Source organism: Ovis aries, chromosome 2 (assembly GCF_016772045.2).
Source record: "Ovis aries strain OAR_USU_Benz2616 breed Rambouillet chromosome 2, ARS-UI_Ramb_v3.0, whole genome shotgun sequence".
NCBI classification, from domain to species: domain Eukaryota; kingdom Metazoa; phylum Chordata; class Mammalia; order Artiodactyla; family Bovidae; genus Ovis; species Ovis aries.
The window spans coordinates 137242460-137253663 of record NC_056055.1 but is presented as its reverse complement, the minus strand read 5'-3'; the positions used below and the strand labels follow the sequence as shown (position 1 = coordinate 137253663).

Below are 11204 nucleotides of genomic sequence, written 5' to 3'. Positions count from 1 at the left end.
TTTCCTTTCTACCAACCTGGCCTCTTTAATGGCTTTTGAGTGGCAAGCAGCTGGACCCTGCTTTCGGTAACAAAAGTAGGGGAAGAATTTTTTGAGAAGTTGAACTAGACATTGTCAGGTAGAATAGAAAACATGGAATCTCCAAGTGATTGTTCAACCTTTGAATGCTCTTCCACCCAGAAAAATGGTGAAAACAAACGTGTTAGTATTCAATTGCACCTACCGATCTGGAGCTCAGCTTGGGAAGTTGAATCAATTTTGGCTGACACTAAAGCACAGATGATGCAATGTGCTCCTCAGCCCACTTCATTCTATTTATGGGCACACAGCCAACCCTCATTTCCCAACCTCCCCTGCATCTGGGTGGAGGTAACTGAGTGATTAATTGCTCACCACTGTGGCTAAAATTCAGGTAAGGCTTGGGGTCAATGCTCTCTCCCCACCCACCACCCACAGCTAATCAATCAGCCATGTTGGGGATTTACCTTTTCCATAAATCCTTTTTCTCTATCTTTGTGCTTTTATTTGGATTCCTGACAGATTTAGTCGATCTCCATGCTTACCCTGCAGGCAGAATGTTGTTTGTGAAATGTTCATCTAATCATCCCATGCTTCTGTTTGTAACTTACTCCTTCCAGCTTCATCTCCTGCTAGTCCCTGCTATAGCTAGCTCCCTGTGCCTGGAATGCATTCCTTTCACACTTTTTTCCCCACAGGATTGGGTCTGGCTCATCTTCCAGGGCTCTGCTTAACTATCCCTTTATTCAGTAAGCCTGACTTGAATCGCTAGTCTAGCCTACTCTGGTTGCCTCTGCTATGAGCTCTCACAGTGTTCTTTATCTTAGAGGAGCATTTAATGACATTTAAATTCCTTAATTAATTGTTTCCCCTTTCTGGATTATAAGTGCAATAAGGGCTCAAGGGTATTGCATTCCCAGGGCCTAAAACAACGTATGGCATGTAGTAGGAGACATATACATACATGTACATATAAGTGAAAGTGAAGCCACTCAGGCGTGTTGACTCTTTGCAACCCTATGGACTGTAGCCTACCAGGCTCCTCCGGCCATGGGATTTTCCAGGCAAGAATACTGAAGTAGGTTGCCATTTCCTTCTCCATATATATATATCATATATATGTGCTTAAATGACATGAATAAATCAGCAACAACCGGAAAAAAAAAACAAGACAAAGAACAAATACAAAACCCACAAAGATCTTCCTCCCAACAAGCTGTAGTAATTGATGTCAACTAGTTAGCAAGGCTGAAGCAGGTAAAAAATTTTCGTAAAATCTCTCAGATCTCAGTCATGTACTGAATTTGCTCCAACATTTTTTTCTTTTCCTGGCTTGGGAGAAGCAAAAGAATTATTTCAGTTAAGAAACTGCTTTTTTTTTTTTAAATTCTGAATGTGATTAATTGCTCAGGTTCTCTTCTCGGAAATGGAAATACTTAAATTTTTCAATAACCAGATATGTGCTAAATTCCAGTTTGATTTTTATTTGGAAGTAGACTGATAACTGGGGCTTCCGTGTTGGCTCAGACGGTAAAGAATCTGCCTCCAATGCAAGAGACCTGGTTCAATCCCTGGGTCAGGAAGATGCCCTGGTGAAGGGAGTGGCTACCCATGCCAGTATTCTTACCTGGAAAATTCCATGGACAGAGGAAGCTGATGGGCTACAGTGCATGCGATAGCAAAGAGTCAGATACAATTGAGCAACTAACGCTTTGACTTTCAGAGTGATAACTGGTAATAATGGTGGTGATGAATGAAATAAATTTGTATACCTAAAATTTCTACTAGCACATGATTGCCAGTATTCAAGGGGCATGCTTATTTTGAAGAAGAGGAAAGTTGTGAAAGAATGTTTAGAAATCCAGAAAGACATTAATTTCCATTATTTTAAAGATCCAGTTTTAAAATTGAAGTATCACTTCTGATTTCTGAGGTCATTAGTTTATCAATATTTATGAAATTAAAAAATTAGAAAGTAAATTTATAAAGAGATCATGATAGTGCCTTAGAAAAAGTGCAGTAAAATACAAGTGTCCAATTTTTTTCTTTTGCAGCTCTGAATATTCTTTAGTTTAAGAAAGATTTACAAGATCAGCTTCCATAAAAAGCAAAAGAAATTTCCACAAACCCATTCCTACAAAATTCTAAAGGAGGAAAAGGGAAAGAAAGAGGAGAGAATCTTAAAGCTTCGTAATGCTGTAGGAATCAAATCCCAGGCCTGGCCACATGATTAGGTAAATCATTTCAGGTGCAGAGGATTAATGGACACATTCGACTGAGAAGCTTGTCTGAGAGACAGTATCTACACCTGCACCCAGAGCAGCCTCCTGGAATACCTGTGAAATGTCACCAGCTCTCTTCTTCTTGGCCCTTTCTTCTCTCTGTTCTTAACAGATTTAATTCAATATTCAGATATTTTCTGCAATACAGGTCTCATAAAGCATTATGTTCTTTAGGGAAATATTGAACTGAAATACAAATCTGTTGTGTCAAAGTAATAGCAGAAATCAGCAGAGCCCAATATAATGAATGATAAGCATGCCTCTGTTTAATTTGCATTTCTCTAATTGTGATTTGGATCTTTGCATATGCTTGCTAGCTGTTTAGGCTTCCTGATCTATTTATATGTTTCTATTGGACTGTCTTGTATTTTTCTTACTAATTTTCTAGAATTCTTCGAACACTCTAGTTCTGCACTGTCCAATAGATAGATATGAGCCATGTATGACTAAATTAAAATTAATTAAAAATTTAAACTGAGTTCTCAGTTATACTATCCCCATTTTGAGTGTTCAGTAACTTGAGGTGGGTGGTGGCTACCATATCAGAGAGTATAGATACAGAATATTTTCATCATCACAGAAAGTTCTCTTTGACAGCACTGTTAAATATTAATCCCTGGTCAATTTTTAACATAGTATATATGTTCTTCCAAATGGTCATCAGGTGTGAATATTATCTGTGTGTCCTTCACTGAATAGAACATAATATTCATGTAGTCATATCTATTATGACTTAACTTTGTACATGTAGGTCTCTTATCCATTTGAAAGTCATCTTTATATGTGAGTAACAAAGTTCCAACTTTAGTTTTCTCTATCCAATGGACCAAATAGCATCTTTTAAATAATCCATCCCTTTCAGACTGGCTTGTGGAGTTACCTCTATCAAATAAGTTCCCATATACACCTGGGTCTATCTGGAGTATTCTGTACATTCTGTTCCATTCCATTCCATCTAATCCTATCCTCTCTTATCCTGATCCATTCTTTGGTCAATTTGTCTGACTTGTGCCAGCAATACCCTGATGATTTGCTTGGTGGTTTATCATTAGAAGAGTATGTCCTCCTTAATATAGACTCTAATTATGTATTCAATATCCATTCTCCCTTTCTTTTTTATAAATGGAATTCCAACTTTGTTTGGGATAGCAATATTCCCAGCAAAAATTATTTGTTTTCTCAGCCTCTCTCTTGCAAGGATTAGCCACATGGTATGGTTAAAAATAATAAGATGGAGGCAAAATTCCCTTAGGAATTTACTTTTCCAAGTTAAAAGGACTACCATTTAAAAGAGAAAACCATTCATCTCTTTCCCCCTTTTTCTTTTCTAGAATGTAGATATGAGGCCTGGAGGTACAATACTCTGAGGTGATAAGGGTAGGGAGAAATGTTTACACATTACGAACAGCAGGTCAGGACAATTTAGAGTGACTTAGGGTCATTAATAGCATTGTTTAGTTTCAGTATCAACGCTTGCTTGCCTCTGGACTCGATACATGAGTCAAATCTTCCTCCATGTAAGCCCCTTAAGAAGGGTGTTCTGATATTTGTAAATATATTCATGAATCTATTTCTTACTGAGTCTGTTTTTACTGACGGTCTTCATTTCTCCTTTTCCAAATTTCACTTAGACTTTTATGTTTTCATATAAACTTTAGAATACACTTTTCAAGTTCCTTAAAAACTTCGCTTGGATTTTGATTGGAATTGCATTAAACTTATAGATTAATAGAGGGAGAAATGGAACATTTACAATATTAATTCATACCAACCACAAAAATGGTGTTGCTCTCCATTTATTTAAGTTTTCTTTCATAAAAAACTTACAATGAGCTTTCCCAGTAAAACTCCTGTGCATTCTTTGCTAGGCTAATTTGTGATGAATTTCTAAAACACCTGCTTATTGAGTGTTGTCAATTTGAAGATGTACTTTGGTTTTGCTCTATATTTGAATATCTTTGCAATCTGGTTTCATTTTCTTGGGCTCCAAAATCACTGCAGATGGTGACTGCAGCCATGTAATTAAAAGACATCTGCTCCTTGGAAGAAAAGCTATGACCAACCTAGACAGCATATTAAAAAGTAGAGACATTACTTTGCCAACAAAGGTCCATCTAGTCAAAGCTATGGTTTTTCTAGTAGTCATGTATGGATGTGAGAGTTGGACTATAAAGAAAGCTGAGCACTGAAGAATTGATGCTTTTGAACTGTGGTGTTGGAGAGGACTCTTGAGAGTTCCTTGGACAGCAAGGAGATCCAACCAGTCCATTCTGAAGGAGATCAGTCCTGAATATTCATTGGAAGGACTGATGCTGAAGATGAACCTCCAATCCTTTGGCCATCTGATGTGAAGAACTGACTTGTTTGTGAAGACCCTGATGCTGGGAAAGATTGAAGGCAAGAGGAGAAGGGGAAGAAAGAAGATAAGATGGTTGGATGGCATCACCAATATAATGGACATGAGTTTGAGCAAGCTCCGGGAGTTGGTGATGGACAGGGAAGCCTGGTGTGCTGCTGTCCATGGGGTCACAAAAAATAGCACACGACTGAGCAGCTGCACTGAACAACCAAAGCTGAAGATGTTCCCATCCACCTTGTCCCCTTACTGGTGCATAAAAAATTGCTACATCAGACCATAGATTGTTTATCCTTCAAAGAAATATAGTATATATTTTAATTTAATATTTTCTATTTATTGCTTTCTTTCCCTTTGGTTTCTTTAGTCCATTCCCTTGATCAAAATAAAAGTAAAAATGGACTGCGGTTTGGAAATACTCATTAACTTTCCAAATTATTACATGCATTACTTATTCTAACAATTTATAACATGAAGGACATATCTACATTTTTTGCAGATAGAACCAATCTATTTTCTTGTTTCACTTGTAGTTTTGTTAATGAAAAACGTTTCAAAATAACAATAGATAATATAAAAAACTTCCATAAGCTAGCTTCCTAAATTAACAAATACTGACATTTTATAATTGCTTTAATTAAATTTATTTTCCTTTTAATAATAAAATTTGTTACTTAATTTATTTTGTTTAACAAAAAAATTATTATCACAAAGTTAAAGTTCCCTGTTTTTCCCTTACCATGCTCATTTCTCACCTTTCTCTAAGAAAACAACTCTTGAATTGGAGTATAGCCAGGCCACATTTTGTCTGCTTCTGTTACATACAACTGGATTCACAAGAAATATACAGCATTGTTTTATAGATTTAAAATTTTTACCTATATGACATTTATGGTACTTGGTCTAATTTTCATCCAATGTTGTTTTTTAGTTCTTGCTGTGTTCATACATGTAGATTTAAATCCATTTATTTAACCTCTGGATACTGTTTCATTTTATAGATCCTTTTGTTGAGAAACAGTTGGGTTGCTTCCATTAATTCATTATTACAATGAATGCTGCAATGAACTTTAAACATATTTTCTTGTTCATGTTCAGGTGCAAAGACTTCCTTAACCACCTCTGTTTCCTCAATAAAGGCAATCTGTTATTTAAAAGAAAAAAATAGATGTTACTTCATTCTTTTCCAAAAGTAAATATAATTGATAAAATCTTCAACAATATCTTTCCCTCTCTTTGTGTAAAATAACTATGTGTTAGCATGTTACAATGAAAAGATGGTGATTGTTATTACATTCCATGAAAAGCTCTTATCAGAATGTCAACTTTCTTTATTCTATTGGAAATAATAATAATAAAAGAAATTTCCCCTAGCCCCAAAGAAAGCACAACCTATCATTTTTATACATACTTCCAACTATTCCATCAGGAATATTAAAATTCTTTATATAGACTTGCTGCTGCTGCTGTTTAGTCACTTCAGTTGAGTCCAGCTCTGTGTGACCCTATGGACAGTAGCCCGCCAGGCTCCTCTGTCCATGGAATTCTCCAGGCAAGAATACTGGAGTGGGTTGCCATGCCCTTCTCCAGGGGCTCTTTCCAACCAAGGGATAGAACCTGGGTCTCCTGCATTACAGGCAGATTCTTTACCACTGAGCCACCAGGGAAGCCCTTATATGTGCTGCTGCTGCTGCTGCTCTCTTCAGTCGTGTCCGACTGTGTGCGACCCCATAGACAGCAGCCCACCAGGCTCCCCCGTCCCTGGGATTCTCCAGGCAAGAACGCTGGGGTGGGTTGCCATTTCCTTCTCCAATGCATGGAAGTGAAAAGTGACAGTGACGTCGCTCAGTTGTGTCCAACTCTTGGCGACCCCATGGACTGTAGCCCACCAGGCTCCTCCATCCATGGGATTTTCGAGGCAAGAGTACTGGAGTGGGGTGCCATAGGTGTACAATATTACTACATTGTTCAATATATAAACCTATTATGTATCTGAGTATTTCTATTATACCCATTTCTGTAGCAACAGGGTAGATTTACAAACTGTACATACACTTCATAGTAATGTTAAGTTGTACAAAAGTTATTACATTTCTAATCATCTACAGAAGCTGTACTATAATATCTCCCCAACCATTTATTTTTTAATTTAAAAAAAAAATGTAGCTCCTATAGTTTCCTCCTAGTCGGCTGTTAAATTCTCGAAATTTCTACAAGTCAGTTATTACCTACTGAGTGGCATGAAATTAGCCATGGTGGGAGGATTTCTCCCACTGAGATCAGCAAACACTACCAATCAGGCTGTCTTCCCCTAGAGAGGTATTTATCAGCACAACACTGATTACATGCAATAAACATTTGGAAGATGTAGCACTCTACACAGCACAAAATAAGATGAAAATGAAGTTAAATATTTTTAATTGTTTACTGAGCTCTTAATATGTGTCTGTCTCTTTTAGGTACTATATAATGTGCTACTAGAAGAAGACAGATTGGTACCTATGCTAAAAGATAGAAGAGCTTAGACAATGTCCACAAGACCACGTAGGCAAGCGTTTGTCACACCAGTGGTTAGTATGACCATCTGTCTCTATCAGACTTTTATTTATCTTTAAGTACCTAGGTTTTGCACAATACATGGAAGAATGGATGTTTGTTGGCTGTATGATTGACTAGCTGTGTTTGATCAGGCAATAATAAAGTAAAATGTATAATTGGTTATATATCACATCAAAAAGTGGTTTTTTAAAGGATTCATCTGACTGGCTGATTGAATCCGGCTACTGTGGATAAACTAGGTCAAAATACTGATTATTATCTTTTCTTTTTCTCTAAGCATGTATCTTTAATAATGAAGAAAATAATACCTAATTTTAAAATACTAAATAAAGTAGTGTGGCTGGAGGAAGCACAAGCTGGAATCATGATTGCCAGGAGAAATATCAATAACCTCAGATATGCAGATGACACCACTCTTATAGCAGAAAGTGAAGAAGAACTGAAGAGCCTCTTGATGAAAGTGAAAAAAGAGAGTGAAAAAATTGGCTTAAATCTCAACATTCAGAAACTAAGATCATGGCATATAGTCCCATCACTTCATGGCAAATAGATGGGGAAGAGTGGAAACAGTGGCTGACTTTATTTTTGGGGGCTCCAAAATCACTGCAGATGGTGACTGCAGCCATGTAATTAAAATATGCTTACTCCTTGGAAGGAAAGTTATGACCAACCTAGACAGCATATTCAAAAGCAAAGGCATTACTTTGCCAACAAAGGTCTGTCTAGTTAAAGCTATGGTTTTTCCAGTGGTCATGTATGAATGTGAGAGTCAGACTGTAAGGAAAGCTGAGCACTGAAGAATGGATGCTTTTGAACTGTGTGTTGGAAAAGACTCTTGAGAGTCCCTTGGACTGCAAGGAGATCCAACCAGCCCATCCTAAAGGAGATCAGTCCTGGGTGTTCATTGGAAGGACAGATGCTGAAGCTGAAACTCCAATACTTTGGCCACATCATGTGAAGAGTTGATTCATTGGAAAGCCCCTGCTGCTGGGAAAGATTGAGGGCAGGAGGAGAAAGGGATGATAGAGGATGAGATGGCTGGATGGCATCACTGATTCGATGGACATGGGTTTGGGTGAACACAGGGATTTGGTGATGGATAGGGAGGCCTGGTGTGCTGCGGTTCATCGGATCACAAAGAGTCAAACCGGACTGAGTGACTGAACTGAACTGAATCACGCAATGAGTATTGCTTCAACTGGATTATTATAATATATTGTGGGGTTTGCCATGGCTAGATAATGTACACAATTGATAAATTAAAACACAACAGGAAAGAACAATTCTTATATGTGTCTATTGGAGAGTGATTCTCTTTGTACAAATACAGCTTAAATTACATGACAACTTAATTCCCACATACTCTATGTTTTTGTTTTTGGCACTGTTTCTACTGTGAGGACACTGGAAATCAGGAGAAAAGGAAGTGGTGCTCTGTATTGGAATATCTCTATCACTCTTTGCAAATAATAATCCACTTTTCCCCTCTAATTTGACAGCTTTATAGGTGTACAGAATCACATGTTTGGAACAATTTGGATGATTCCCAAGAAGAAGATAGTAGTGGATATGGGAATCTCAAGGTAAACACATCCCAGATGAAAAGCTAGTCAACTTGGAGCAGCTGTTTCCAGCAGTATTTAGACCAGAAAGTTGAATTGTGACGGCCCGTCTGTGATTTTTACCAACTATAGTATGATATATTTACTGTGCTTCTCACATTTTAATGCCTAAGAATCCCCTGAAGACTTCATTAAAACACTGACGCCTAGGTCCCACCCCAGAGGGTCTGCTTCCTTAAGTCTGAGGCCCAAGAATCTGCATTTCTAACACGCTCCCGGATAATGCTGATGCTGCCAGTCTCAGATCTGACTTGGAGAAGCACAGTTAGAGGCCAATAAAACATAATATTCCCTTAATCTATGGAATAGAAGAGTGATTTCTGTGCTCTAGGCTGTCATCTAGCAGGAATATCAAGGATTGAGGACACTGTGATGCTGTGAGAAAGTTCCACTTATTGTGGAGTCTGGTAACCATCCTGGGCAACCAGGGAAAATAGTGGAACCTGGGGCTGGGGGTGAGGGGAGAGGTTCCATGGGCTCGAGAGATGCCAGCACTGTTTAATAGATTTAATAACTGCTTTAATAGATTAACTGGAGTGATCGGTGACTAATGGGTACCAATGCACCCATCTCAGTAAAATTGCTTTCTCTGTATTGCTTATTTCTGAAAGCAATTGTGACCTTCTTAATCACGGCTCTTTCAAGTAGGCCAATGTCTCCCTTGAAATCATACTTACACTATTCATTTGTCACTACCTCAGGGACACTCCTGACTCTGGCTCCAAACTGATGCCCCTGCTTAATGTGGCTAGCCCTGGTGGGAGCAGATACTTAACTTCAGACCCAGGGACGCCTTGGCCCTTTTTCTTGATGTCTGCCCAGCCTGCCTTTGCCCAGACACCCTCTTCAGTTCCTCTTTATTTCATACCCTGCAGCTGCCGGGTGTCTGCCCTGCTCCCCTAAACCCTTCCAAGCCAGGGTTTCAGCCTTACACTCACCCATGTGGAATGCGAGATAGAACAGGAATGACTAGACTTTGCTTTCAAGGGATCTAGAAACAGTGATGTTAATAGCCTTGATAATGGCATACGCGTGCCTGCGGGCTCAGTCGCTTCAGTCGTATCCGACTCTTTGCGACCCTACGGACTATAGCCCGCCAAGCTTCTCTGTCCACGGAATTCTCCAGGTAAGAACACTGGAGTGGGTTGCCATGCCCTTCTCCAGGGGATCTTCCCAACCCAGGGACTGAATCCAAGTCTCCTGGGTCTTCTGTATTGCAGGCAGATTCTTTGAAGAAGGGCAAAAAATGCGATTCAAACTGACCTTGGGGAAGCAGTTACAGAGATGATGGCTGTGCTCCTACAAGACGAGCAATGACAAGGGCAGGAATGGAAACCGATGTGTCATCAGGAACGTTCCGCATTTTGATCAGCAGCTATGACTGGGCCTTATGGCGTTCAGCCTGATGCAGCTGTGCTGTGCTAAGAGGTTCAACCCTCTTCCAACAGAACTCCGGGTGGTAGTGTGTTGGGGCCAGGCAATTGTTGCATTTTCAAGGATTCTTCAGTTTGGTTGTTCAACACAGCTGCTATTCAAACTTTGATTATATACAATCTTATATAAATTATATAAAATTCTTATATACAAGTTATACTATATTGTAATATATTAGATACAAATATACATATTTGTGTTTAAATGAATTATATTAAAAACAAAGGTAATAAATAAAGTCAATCCCTTCCTAATTACCTTACCGCATTTTATTACCATTCTTGAGGTTATTAAGTACCTGCATGGAGAAAATACCACAGTATAGTGTGTGCTGCACATCTCTGCCCAGTACCACATGTAGTGACATCACATTGGCAACTTGAAATTGGCCATGGTTGGAGTATCTACACCACGGAAATCAGGAAATTCTACGAATCAGGATTTGACTTTTTTTTTTTTTTTGATTGTCTAGACTTATGAACATGTCAGAGAAAATTATAATAATGCAGATTAAACTAAAAGTGTATCCTGTCTATATCCATTATAATGTGAATGGCACAAAAAATTAAGAAAATATTCTTCCTATTATCTGATTCTGCAAAGAAGTCAATCACATCACTGGTAAACGAGTGAAGTTCCAAAGTACGTCTCCATTGTCTGTCTTTGGCCTTACTCATTGTGCTGTGCTATACTTAATCACTCAGTCACGTCCGACTCTTTGCAACCCCATGGACTGTAGCCCACCAGGCTCCTCTGTCTAATGGGATTCTCCAGGCAAGAATACTGGAGTGGGTTGCCATGCCTTGCTCCAACGGAACTTCCTAACCCAGGGATTGAACTCAGGGATTGAACCCAGATCTCCTGCATCGCAGGAGGATTCTTTACCATCTGAGACATCAGGGAAGCCCTTCTTACTCATTAAAGTGAAAGAAA

The 11204-nt window shown here is 38.8% G+C and overlaps 1 long non-coding RNA gene across 1 annotated transcript; it reads left to right on the top strand.

The window, feature by feature from the left end:
* Nucleotides 1-7239: 7239 nt before the first annotated feature.
* On the top strand, nucleotides 7240-10528 carry LOC132659205 (uncharacterized). Its single transcript, XR_009599322.1, has 2 exons — nucleotides 7240-9963; nucleotides 10058-10528. It is a non-coding gene; the product is annotated as an uncharacterized LOC132659205 (long non-coding RNA).
* The last annotated feature ends 676 nt before the right edge of the window (nucleotides 10529-11204 follow it).